Genomic DNA, 13252 nt, shown 5'->3' with positions numbered 1-13252 from the left:
CTTAGGCTGGCAAGTTTGGGCAGCTTCACCGACGGTGTTTTATGGAACCTTTCAGGAACCCTCAATAAAAAATGTATTAGATTAGTAATTTGAGTCCCAAATGACCAATTTGAAACGATTGCTTTCTTATGATTTTTCTGAAAGTGCCTGTTTCATGAGAAATTGCTTGAAAAATCAGACGGGGTTTTTAGAGACAATTGTAAGAGCACACACGAGGGCTGGGTGTGATGGGTTAGGGGGATGTTCATTTAATTGACGAAGGAAAAAGAATCCCATTTCGTGCCTCCTCCTTCTTTTGGCAGCTTCAGTCTTACCACAAGAAGGGATAATTTTTAAGCACTTCTCCAGGAAGGAAGGCGGGATATTCAGCCCCGTATTTGGGATGGAAGACGGGCACGCAGCATGGGGACGGGCTGGGAGCCATGTGCTGGTGCCAGGCGGGTCCCAGTACAGGCGGTTATCCCGATCTCCCCCTCAAACTGGTTTTCCTCCCCCCGAGCTACTGGCTCTGAGCTGGCTACGTAGCTCTGAGCTATGTTTTATTAATTTTATTACTAAAAATCCTAATGAAAACTGCCATTTAAGCATGAGACGCACTGGATATAAGTGCAAAGCGACCTCCCGAGGTCCCTTTCAACCTAAATTATTCTTTGGCTCCCCAACTTTGCCATCATCTTCTTTGCTGCCTTCTGGTTTCTGCACTTTAAGGGCTCACAGCACACATTCGAGCTTTCTGCCCTGCCCGCAGGGCTCGAAGCGTGCCGTTTCTATTTATTTAAATGAAAACCGAGATTCTTATATCACCGCTTGACTGCAGGGGCTGAAACTTTAGGAGAAAAAACCCTGAGAGCCTTGTGATAAACTTGTGAAAATTGGCAGTCCTGAGAACGAACCACCCTGGGATACCGCTACCTGGAAGGTATTAAGGAATTATGGTATACGGCCTCATCGAGGGTTAGTGTGGGCTGGGCTGGTTGGGAAACACACAGAATTTGCAGAAGAATGAGAAGCAGAACCTCCATTTCTCCTTCCTGCCATGCGTCCCCTCTTGTAAATCCTTCTTGTTTCCTGCCCTCTTTCTTCTCTTGCTCCCATGCTCCCACGATGCCACCAATTTCCCTGAGTGTCCCACTCTGTTTTTGAAGGGAGAACTCATCCCCTCCCATAAGAAATACAGAAAAAGGAAGGGTGTTTCTGACCCTTGGTCCCCAACATCTCCAGCCACTGTGTGCAGACCCCGTCCCTTTTGCCTTCTCCTCCTCCCCCTGTGAGAACAAAAACCCCTACAAATACAGAAAAATGGTACACATTTTGATCAGCATTAGCCCTCAGGCAGCAGGATGGGATCCACTGTAGGACACCTCCCTGGGCGAAGTGATGCAACAAGACTACCAGCTCATCAACCTGACTGCTAATGAAAATAATAATAAAAAGAAAAACAGATCACTGAAATATCTGTACTCTGATTCTCCTTAATTGCTCCTACCGAAGCGATATGTTTAAACAGGCCATTCTTTAAGATAGGAAAACACAAAGTCAGTAGGTTTTGCATAAATGGCAATTTGCAAAACTGAAAAGGTGACATTTTTGACATGAACATTTAACAAAAAATTAATATTTTGTCTCTTTAATAAATGGGTATTTGCAAGAGAGAATCCATTATAAAAAGGGAGCTAACGCAAGGTTCTTGAAGCCATTTCCATCAATTGCTATAAGATTTATATGTAAATATGTTAATGGCACTATTAATAATTTAATGGGGGCATGGCAAGCTGTGTTTACATAATAAATATGATTAAGTGTTTCCCTCGAATGAAGTTGCTGAAGTGTCACGCTACCCCAGGTTATTACCAACATGGCTTTGCAATGTTCATCGAGCACCAGGAGGAAAAGCTCCCTGTCCCCACACAGCACCCGTGGCCATGCCAGAAAGCCCCAGAAATCTCCAACCATTGCTGCAGCATGAACAGCGGAGGCGTGGAGATCTGCTGATGCACACGGGTGATATTTTACCTGGCTTTATTTTTTACAAGGGTGGGCTAACGCCATCCACTTGAATGGAATCGCTTAAGATTTACTTGAGTGTAATTGAGAATAAAATCTGGTCTGAGATAATTAAGTCGCTGAATATGCTTACCGCTCCTTAAATCCACTGTTCACGAAGCAGGACTGGGAGAATTACACAGTCTGTGGGAGCTGAGCAATTTATGGACGAAGCAGGGAGGCTGCTCGATTGGGCGCTAAGACCCCATCCAGCAAGCTCCTGCTTCCTCGCTTGGCTTTGTCCACCTGGAGTTGGAGGATCCTGCCTGAAATTCGCCGTGCCCCTAAATGCTTGCAGAGCTGGAGGGAGGGAGCTATGGGGAAGAAAACCCCATGAACTTCATAGGGTGGGTTATAAAACCTCCCGGGGCTGTGATGCACTGTGCCACAACGGTCAGATGAACCACTTCTGTCTTGGCACCCTATTTTCCCTCCCTGTGCCTAAACCCCAGGGCAGTTGCGCTCTGCCCAGCTTGCCATTTCCAGCAAAAGCTTCTAGCCTGAGCAGGAGGGGGATGGAAGGGGTTAATTTAACCGCAGTGCAAGGCCAATCACGCCGAGGTGTCAAACTATAATTTTATATTAGGGCCTGTAATAGTTACTAGAGTTTTACTACAATAACTACATGTCCAAGCAGAGTTTAATGAGAAAATCTATAGTTTTGCTATGGTATTTTCTCTTAGTTTGCATAATTCCCTGAATGCAACCCAGTAAAGCTTTTGACCCGAGATAATAAAAAGGTGATAAAAACGGGCTGTAAAACCCAGCATATACATACATATATATATATTAAACAGCCACTACAAAATTATGGGTAATTTCCACAAGATAAGACGAAACAAAAAAACTTCCTCAGACGCAACTAATTCAGGGGAGAACCAAATGAAATAAAATGGATAAATGCAATGAGCCTGGCACCTGTCAGCAGCAGGAACCCCAAGCCCGGGGTGCCCCCGTGGTGGGGAGCGGTGTGTGCTGGGGAGGGCTCCTGGTGGCAGCGGCTGCTCCTGCGCTCCCCGAGGATGGATCCTGACTTGTTAAAGCCATGGGAATCTCCAAAGGAACCACCTTGAGCTTGCTGGACAAGGAGAAATGCTGGTGGTGACACTGCCAGTCTCTGAAGAGACTCCCCACTCCCCTGTTTTGGGGCTCTTTGCATGCATTCACTTTATCAATGTCTTTTTGTTTTGTTTTGTTTTTCCAGATTATTTTGTTCCATGGATAAAAATAAATTTTACTCTATGAATCAGAAATACGAATAGCCTGAAGTGCTGCACTGATAGATAGCAAGACAGAAAGATGACAAAAAGGGGCACAGCAGGCTTGAGCCCCAGTACCAGCACACGGGGACAGCCGATGGGCAGCCTGTCTGGGTGCTCCACCGATGCCCACACCGCCCCACCTTCAGTGTAATGCAGCTCACGCCTGTCCTGGGCACCATTTATCTCAACAAAGACTTTACCAAGGAGGACGCAGGGCTGGGACGTGTGTCTCCAGGGTCCTGCTCCCACATTTTGACCTGGGTTAAGTCCCCCCACCCGCTCCCCGTGTCCCTGGGGTGCGATGTGGGACGCTGCTGCAGCAGGGTGAGGAGCCGGGCTGAGTGTGTGCTGGGGAGGGAGGAGGCTCCTTGGCTGCAAGTCACGAGAGAAGGACACGTTAAATCATCCCACACTCTCTCCGCATTTCCTTCTCCACCCTGCGGCTGCTTACGAGGATGTTTGGATTGTAAATACAGCAGTAACTTTCTCCATAAAAGTCAGCCTCTTCTCTCCGCCAGAGCCGCCAGGGGAAGGCGCAGCCCGGTGCTCGTGGCCCAACGTTACAGCAGCTTTCATGGCTACGGCAGTGCCTGCCTTGATGGCTACCAAAGGGCATCACAAGTGCACTGCACACAGCTGGATCCCACCCTGAAATGCACTGCAGCATCGCTGTCAGACAGGCAGGAAGAGTTTTTGGGAAGCAGGAATGCCGGGGAGCTGAGCGAGCTGCGTTGCTGCCCATTCAGGACGTCATGGTGAACGCAAAGCGAGCCTTGGAGGTTTGGATGTGCCAAAGCAGTTTTGCTCTGGATTCTGCATCACCCTCAGGACGGGATGCGCGGTCCATCCCGACCCAGAGGTGCACCCCCAGCACTGCAGCGGGTCCCCCTTCTCCTCCTGGGGGATCTGGGTGAGCTGGGGGCTGCCCGGCCGGGCTGCTGCCGCCCCGGCCCACCAGGGGCTAACGGGCACCGGGCAGGGCCCCCTGCGGTTCATCCCCACTGGGTCTGTGTCTCTGGCGAGCTCCTGGCTCTCTGTCACCCTGCCAGCTCCGGGCTGTCCCTCTCCCGTTCCCCCATCAATCACCCACAACGGGGATGATGTGTTAATGTTTTTCCTATAGACAGACACATTATGTTTCCACACTGCCTCTGCACACGCCGTGTTTACGCCCCTTCTCCCTCCGGGGAGTAAATCAAGCAAATTGATGCGAGCCATGATTAATTGTGTATCTCGGACCAATCTTTTACCGAGTCCCTCACACGGGCAGGTTGGTTCCCCCCCTCTCCCTCCCCGACAAACCGGGGAGAGGAGACCGCGCTCCGCTCGCTCCCTCTCGCGCAGTTTGACGGATAGAGCCTGCCCGGGACGCGGCGAGATAAATTTGAAAGGCCTGCGCCGGGCTGTCAGCGTTAAAGATGATGAATGTGGGAGGTGAGGCGGGAGGGACCCGCCGAGCTCGCCGTAATGGATAGGGCTCCTCGGGAATGGATGCTCGCCCGGCGATTCCGCGTTAATCTCCGGGCTCCGCCGAGGTGCCGCCGACTGATAACAAGGAAATAGGAATGACAACAATTTTTAGCCGAGAGATTCTTCACAAAAATGCCAGCCTGCTGGAGGTCTGACAGGCCCTGATTGAATAGGAGCGGGGCGGGGGGGGGGGGGCTGTGAGCACCTCTTGACTAACATGCAAAAGATGGATCATTTCATTCCCCTGCCTGACCATCTACATTTATTATCATTTCCCTTAATTCTGCCTCACTTAGATACCTGTCAGCACCGTTTCACTTCCGAGGGCCGGCTGATGGGACCTGAGTGGGGCCAGAGCCCGTCCCTCCGGCGGGGGATGCAGGAGCATCTCAACGAGGCGGGTGGCACCGCAGACCTCGGTGGCATCTCGCCTGGACAGGCGGGCAGATCACCAGGACAGCCTGCCACGACCGTGCACGATCCCTGCAGAAGGGGTGTGCTGGGAGGAGGAGCAGGCTGAGATGGCTGCGAGATGGGGAGAGGCTGGTGCTGCCCCTAGCTTCCCTTGGGACAAGGTGCCGGACCCGGTGCAGCAATGAGGCTGGATCCCCGAGACCCCTCTTGGCCAGGCTGATGGTGTCCCCACACCCTCGTCCTCTCCCGCAGCCCCCTCTGCCCCTCCTCATGTCGCCTTCCCCCTGCAGACAGCACCGGCTCCTTAATGACCCCGATCATACAACTATTTTCTGGCCACACATAAACGCTTTCATTCCACCCCCCTCCTCACCCCTGACTGCCATCGCCGTATTAAAAAGCAACCCGCTGCTGGGAATACATTAGTGACTTGCAGCAGATCCTTCTTTGCAAGGATAATTACAAAAAATAGAGGGACAATAACTATTAATATTTTATTGCAGTATTTAATGAGCTAAAGCAAATCGTCTTGCACTCCACTGGAACGACATGCTTTGTCATTCTTACGTTCCCTCCATCATCTTCCCCCGGCTCCCCATCTGAGGAGCCCTCCCTGCTTTCAAGTCCTGCTCACTCGGTGAAATTTATATTTCCTCCAAGCTGCGTTTCTCCACGTTGAAAAATGACCTTGCTCCTTCCCAGGGCTCGCGCGCTCTCCCTGCAAGTGGTCAGTCCCCGGCTGTCCTGTGGCAGAATGAGTCGGGGGAAAGACCGAGCCTTTATCTGAGCAAAGCTGCCCTCTCGCCTCATCTATTCGTTGTCTCCATTGCGCATGCAAGGCAGCTGAGGCTCCCGGAGGTTAAAGGAGTGCTAAAAGCACAGAGGGACTTGTGTCCTCACTTCGGAAATGCCCGTATGGTGTGGCCGTGCAGTGCTGGTGTAGGGCACAGCAGCACCACTGGGCACCCCAAAGGTATCGATCACGGGGCTGCCACATCCTGCTCACCCTTGCATCCAGCAGACAGCCCTTGGGCAAACACCAGCACATCAACATCTGCTCTATATTTCCCTCTGTTCCTTGTTTCCTGCTTTTTGATCCGTTGTGACAGGGGGAAAACGCCTCGCAAATAGTTGTATTTGCACTCCTGTGCGCTGAAGCCCCCGTGGTCTGAACCCCTGGTCATTTCAGCTCTCCCTTGGGGTCAGACATCCCTCGCTACCTGCTGCAAACTGAAAATTGGGCTGGACACACCGCAGCAAGATGCTGCTGAGCCAGAGGAGCACTGTGCAAGGTGGCTCATAGAGCTGTGCCCTGCTGCTGTATGCGCCATCGGTTACTGCGTACCCAGCGCCATGTCACACAGATGCCAAACGGGCTTCAAGAATGCCCTTAAAAAGCATCCAGCCCAAACAGACCTGAAACAAGATGATTTTGTTTTAAAAGGCCTCTGTCAGGTAAAATAAAAGTTGAAGTTACTACTGGCGCAATGACCTTTACCCATGAAAGCAAGAGTAACAGGATACCTTCCACTGAAAACCACTACGGATATCAGAGGGATGCGCCCTTACAGAAAAGCGCATGTTTAACACTCCCATTCCCCTGCAGCACTCACTCAGACCGCTCACAATTGGCTCGGAGCGAGCATCAAAAGGGAGACGGAGCCGAGCAGCACCGCTGTGCCGAAGGAGCAAACCGCGGGAAGCAGCAGCAGCACCAACACCGGGGGGCTGCTTCCAAACTGCACCTCCGGGTCTGCATCGTGCAAACGTCGGCCGAAAAACAGGCTGGATGGGGATGGCAGGGCTGTCAGCGGAGGGGCTGACGCGGGGATTTCAAGCTGATGGCGTGCTCCGGCTGGTCACGGAAGGGCTCAGGCGGCTTTGTCCCCTCCCGCACGCCGCCGCTGGGTGCCTGGGCTGGCAGGGCAGGGGACGTGGGCAGCAGCTTCCCCGTGCTCCAGAAATAAATAACCGCTGCCCCAGCCCCGGCGAGCGGAGCGGAGATTTAATGTGCTGACAGCCTGCATTTTTTACCTTTAGTCAATACAAGAAAGGCCCCGAGACTATGATTCCCCACATCTGGATTCCATCAATATGTGATCTGTCATGATGTATCGGCATCCCCCCCCCTCCCCAGATTGAGCAATGCGGCTGGTTTTATTAATACGTCAAATACATTATCCGTGTAATACACTTGTCTGCCTCTGCCCTCCCGCTGCTCCCGCACAGCAGATTTGAATGTATGATGAATCAGTTTGCATTACACGTCTGTACGTCATAATTTGTCAGGATTAATAGAACTATGTGGGTGCGGGGGGAGCCGGAGGGAGCGCGTCATGTGTGTTTAGTGCGCTGATGTCTGTATCACTTATTTATCTCTGCTCAGGCCTCTCGGTTCCCGGAAAACAGCGAGCGCAGCATGTCTGGGAATCGCCGAGCAGCCCAGAGCGTGGGCAGGCGCAGCCCTGCGGAGCCGCGGGGAAGGAGGCGAGGGTGGCGTTTTGGGTGCCTCCGACACCCCTGGGCTTCCCCGGCCCCCTGCCCTGGTTCAGGTCCCTGCCAGAGACGCAAGGAGGGACACACAGGGCTTCCTCCTGGCCCTGCCAGAGCGCTGATACATGACCCTGAAGCAAGGCTCCTTGCCTCAGTTTCCCTTTGTGCAACATCTACCCATCCCCTCACCACTGGCCCCCCTCCAAGGCTTGCAGAAATCCGTTTATTTTCACTTTGCAAGTGACTTCAGTCTAAATTTCTCAAGGGGAAGAGATGCTGGGAGCCATTTGCAGTGACAAGAGTGTCCAGAGGCATCGGTGCAAGGGAGAGAAGGAGGCCAGGGCCTTGCTGCTCCCGGCACCCAGCGAAACCTGCCCCAGGAACAGGGGGGCTCAGCTGGGGGCACCGTGGCCGCCTCCCCCCCGCATGCAGCACGTTTGTTTGTAGCTCTGCAGCTGGACTTTGCTTTGCCCCTGTAAAACACCGATTCCAGCTATAAACTTTATTTACAGTACATTACACAGGATTTAGTGGGACCCATAAAGACCGCAGAACAGATCTAACCGTGCCGTTGCTTCCCAGCAGCTACCGCACGCCGGCTCCCCCCGCTCCCACCCACCCGTGCCCAGAGCAAAAGCACCGTGGGGACGAGGCACGAGGTCCCCTCGCTGTCCCAGCCAGCTCGTCGTGAGCCTACGGATCATCATGCACAGGCTGCAGCGAAGATTGGGGATGCCCACAGTACTGTCATTGCTGTTTTTGCTTGCAACGAAGCCCATCCAAGCCAGGGCTGGTGCCACCGTCCCCGTGCCGTGGCGCGGGGGACGCAGTGGGTCTGTCCCCTGCTCCCCTCGTGGCTGGAGGACGTGACGTTGCGGTCCCTTAATGGGCAGCAGCCCCGGTGCTTTAATAACAGCTCCCAGAAACAATTGTACATTTACAACCGAGCGAGCGAGCTTGGCACGCTGAGCCCGTTCCCCTTCCAAGGCTTAATTTGATTTTGACATATTGGCTTGAGATTAAAGGGCTCTCATAAAAAAAAAAAGAAAAAAAGAAAAAAAGAAAAAAAAGAAAAAAACACCAAAAAACCCAAACACACGCACGCATCCAGCCCCCCCACCGCCCCCTTTTCAGGGCTCAAGCAAAAGTGCTAACATTGTAATATTTTAAGTAGAGAAAATCCAAGTGTGCTTTACCCCCCGCTGGCTCTTATGCTGGGCTTATAAAAATTAAGTGGAAACCTACACAGCTGTAGGCTATAAATCCTTTGTCGCTAACGCAGCCAGGCCTGGTACCTGCCTTCAAAAAGAAAAAGAGAAACGCAAAGCCCCCAAAGTGAGGGGCAGAGAGGGATGTGCAGGGTGGGGAGCGGCCACCAGGGCATTGGGGATGTCCCCATGGGGGGACCCATGGCCACGGATGACAGGGACAGGGGACAGCACCCGCGGGGCTGCGGGGAGGAGAGGACACGGGGAAGGTGCTGGAGCGCTGGGGAGAGCCCGGCGAAGCAGTAAGAGCCGCCTCGGCTGAAGATCAATTAGCATCAATTACTGACTTCATTTAATTGTCGTAGAAGATGAATTTGTCATTTTTAGTCTGGAATTAATGGGAGACCTTCAACTTTCCCTTGGCAGCCCCAGCGGGTCACTGCGTATTTTTCCTCCTTTTGCAGGGAGAGCAGTGTGGCAGTGGGCAGGGACGTCTGTCTGTCTGTCTGTCCGTCCATCCCGCAGCAGGCTCTGTTTTCTCTCTCTCTTTTTTTTTTTTTTTTCCCTTCACACCTTCCACTTTTTCTCCCCTTTCCTGTTTTCAGCCAGAAATTAATTTTGCAGCCGAGGGCCGCGAAGTGTTTACATTTTCCCCGGCAAACAGGCGACAGTAAACAATGAACGCTCGCAGATGAAATTGAATTTATAACTGCATTATGGGGCCAGATAACGCCCTAAAATAATACAACGATAAGGAAATTCGATTTGATTGCCACCGCGAATCAGCTTGTGCCCATCTGCAGCCAGGGCCTCCCGTAATAATTTTAAATTGGGTTTGTAAACCTTATTTGTCCTTAAATATTTCTGTCATTTTTCATTGCCGGGGACAGATCCTTGGGCGCGAGGCAGGCGGAGGTGCAGGCGCGGAGCCCGGCGAGCCGAGCGGGCGCTGGGGCCGGCGGTGACAGCCGCTCGTCCTATCCATCACCGCGTCGACAGGCAGGGAGGAATCTCGGGCAGAAATTGAGTTTGCCTCACAGGGGACAATTGAACAAATTAATAGACCATTAGCCAAGCGGTGACCTGAGAAACGAGGGTGCTCGGGCTCCCTCCAGGTTTGGGGGGGCCGGGGAGGAGGGAGGCGCTGGGAATCCCGCGGTCCCGGTGGGTCGTCCCCGTCCCGGGCTGGGAGATGCGGCAGGCAGGTGTTTGGTGCTCGGTGTCCATCACCTGCAGGGCATGGGGCCACCCAAAAAAAGCTGCGACGACTTCATGTGCAGCAGTGGGGACGGGATGGGAGGACTGGGAGAGCGACCCGATGGCAAAGGGGATGGCAAAGATGATCCGTGCTAATAATTCAGACAGAGGTAGAAGGAAAGGTAGGGAGAGGAGGAATAAAAACCCAATTCTCTCTGATTTCTGAGAGTATGGGCAGGATGGTCGCAGGCTCCCAGGGCACAGGGCAGTCCCGGTGTGAGAGGATCCTTCACACAACGAAGGATGCTCAGCTGGGAGAGGTCTGGGCAGCCCCTGCATGGGGGCGATCCCAGGGCAGACGCGGTCCCCCTGCCTCCAAAAAGCAGACAGGTGCCCCCCAGCACCCCCCCCTCTGCGACCTCCCCCGAGCCTGCCTGTATCATCACCATTCATTACCCAAATGATTATATTTATTAAGTCCCCTGCCAAGGCATTACAGAGCGGTCTGTAACAGAGATTAAAAGCAGAAGAAAACACCAACGTAATCCTTTTTGAAGCAAACAAACCCATAAACAGCCTCAGCACTGGCTACCAGAAACATGCAGGCTGTGGAAATGACCCCAAATTCGTCACGGCCCCAACCCAAAGGTACTTATTCCTACAAATGCCCCACTCCTGCAGATGGATACCCCGGTGGCATTTGGCGGCAATGGGATGAAGCCAGGGGCTGAGCACCCCAAGCATCGAGGCCGCTGTTTCCCAAGGGATTATTTTAAGCCCGTGGAACGAAGCGCTTTACGAGGAGGCACTGGGTTTCCTTTGTCTCCACTAGAGATAATCAGGTGCAGATAGGTTGGATATTCTGTAAAAACACACGCTCGCTTCCACTCACCGGTTACCTTTTTTTTTTTTTTTTTTTTTTCCTGAGAGCCGTAAGGGTTTCAATTACCGGATTCTGGGATTTAGTGCCCAGGGCTTTTTGGTGTGCGTTAGATTTATTAGAAGGTTTAGTATCAGTGGAGGATTCACGCATTTACTCCCAGGAGCCCAGCTTCCGTTCACAGACCCTAAATCAAGAGCCGAGATGGGCTATTGTCACTTAGGACATTAGCATGGTTAACGCACGCGGGGATGATTAATAGCAATATGCATGCAGCCTCCCCTCCTCCCCAAACGCCGTCCCTGCCCCGCAATCCCGCTCCCTGCCGCCGCCCTGAGGCTCAGCACCAGCCCCAGCGCTGGCGGGGTTCCTGCTGTAAGCAGCATTTTATTAATATTATTATTCTGTTTTAAGATGAAGGGTTTCAGGCGCTCGGGGGGCGGCGGGTTTTCTCCCAAGACAGGGTTCCCCCCCCCCTCCCGGCCACCAGCTGGAAGAAGGGCAGAACCTCTCAGGGCAGCGGACGCAAGTTGGCAAAACCTGCGAGAAAAAAATTATTATTCTAGGAGAAAACCCAACCTTCCCCAGCAGGAGCCGCCCACCCCGGCAGCCCCTTGCTGCCTCCTTCTTCCCAAAGGAAAGCAGAGGTCAGATCTGGAGGAAACCCATCACACGAGCAGCTCCTCGGGGATGCCGCAGCCTCTGCACCGCGGGTGCCAGAGAGCCCAGGCTAGAGGCAAACTGTTCCAGTAGAGACACCACCACGCTCCTAACAAGCAAGATCCTGATGGCTTTTGTCCTTTTTCCAATACCGTGTTACTTACATTCCTTCTTTTTTAATTAAAACAGCCCCAGCTGATTTTACAAGCTTGCCGCTGCTTCTCTCCCAGTCTCTGTGTCTCTCATATGCTTGAGTGCTAGTATTAATTATTAGAGCCAATTTACTGTTTATACTCTGATGTTTTAACTAATTACCACTAATGGCAGACACCAGTGGGCAATCAACTTCATTTAGTTCCCAGTGCAAACCACTCATTACCATCAGAGAGAGGGAAGGAGAGCGTGCGGGAGGGATAAATAAAGGCAGAGGGAGATGGGCAGGTGCCTGGGCCATGAGGTGCTGGGGATGTTCCCGCTGCTACCACCCCACCCAGCCCCTTCAGCAGCACTTGGGGGCAGGATTTAGGGCTCCAGCATGTGTGGTTAGGCAGGAGGGAAAAAAAAAACGTGCACAACTGCTCTGCTGGGGTTGTTCAGACTGCTGGTGCTTCACGCCACGCACTAAGCCTTTGACAGTTACAGGTGAGCAACGTGGTTTTTGCCCTGCGTGGCAAACGGATCCTTTTTCCTGCTGGATTTCAACCCAGGACTCAGCTCTGGGGAAAGCACAGCCCGTGTTTGTGTCGTGGGCTTAGCGTGATGCAGGCAGGTTTCCTGAGACCCAGGCACCTGCAGTGTTAACCCCACCGTGAGAGGGGAAGGGGCAGTGGGCAAGGTGAAGCTGAGATGAGCTGGGGCTGGAAAGCTCCTGCTTGAAGTTGGTTTGGTTGTGGGGCTAATCCAGCCGTGTCCCTGTGCGGTGACAGAGCCTCCCTTAAGACAACCCCTCCCTCAGCCTAGCCCCTATCTCCCCTATCTCTCCCTCTGCAGACCCAGAGAACGAGGGTCAGATATTTGTCGCCCTGCACCCAGATGGGTACCCACAGCCAGCATGGGAGCCCCCAGCACGTACAGCACGTCACCTCCAGGTGCTATGGCTGTGCGTGGGCTTTCTTCTCTGGTTTGCACCCAGAATCAGACAGACCGTGTCCAGCAAGGACAGGGTGAGACGGTTCCACTGGAGCTGGCCCTGCAGCTCCAGGAGAGATGTCTTTGGTAGGGGAAAACCCGGAGCTGAGCACTGAGTATCCCCGGCCACGGCTGAAAAAAGCCTCTGGAGAAAGTCAAATCTGGATCCGTTCCCCTTACAGAGAGAGCTGTTAACCCTGACATGGGACAAATCCCCATTCACCCACAGTGTTTGAGGTCCTGGGGTCTGGGGCAGCCCTCAAGCAGGAAGCTCTGCAGATGGAGGGTCCTTCCCCAGGGACAGCCCCGGCTCTAATGACCTGCCAGCTCGTTACCAGCAGTGGGAGTCCTGCTCTCACAAAAGGGACTGCAGTGCTTTAGAAGTTTAATGCCACCGATGTGATTTTAGTGCAGAGATGCTGAAAAGAATCTGAAAAGAGCGGCATGAGCCCAGCCGCAGGGATGGGGCTGGGCACCACCTGCCCAATGGGACCACC

At 53.0% G+C, this 13252-nt stretch overlaps 1 protein-coding gene across 8 annotated transcripts in view; it reads right to left on the bottom strand.

Annotated features, from left to right (window-relative positions):
* The window catches only part of RNF220 (ring finger protein 220), a 195558-nt gene that overhangs the window by 92561 nt on the left and 89745 nt on the right, over positions 1-13252 (bottom strand). The window lies entirely within an intron of this gene.

This window comes from Anser anser (genome assembly GCF_964211835.1).
Source record: "Anser anser genome assembly, chromosome: 8".
NCBI classification, from domain to species: Eukaryota; Metazoa; Chordata; class Aves; order Anseriformes; family Anatidae; genus Anser; species Anser anser.
The sequence above is the reverse complement of the archived record's forward strand: the minus strand, read 5'-3'. Positions and strand labels throughout refer to the sequence as shown.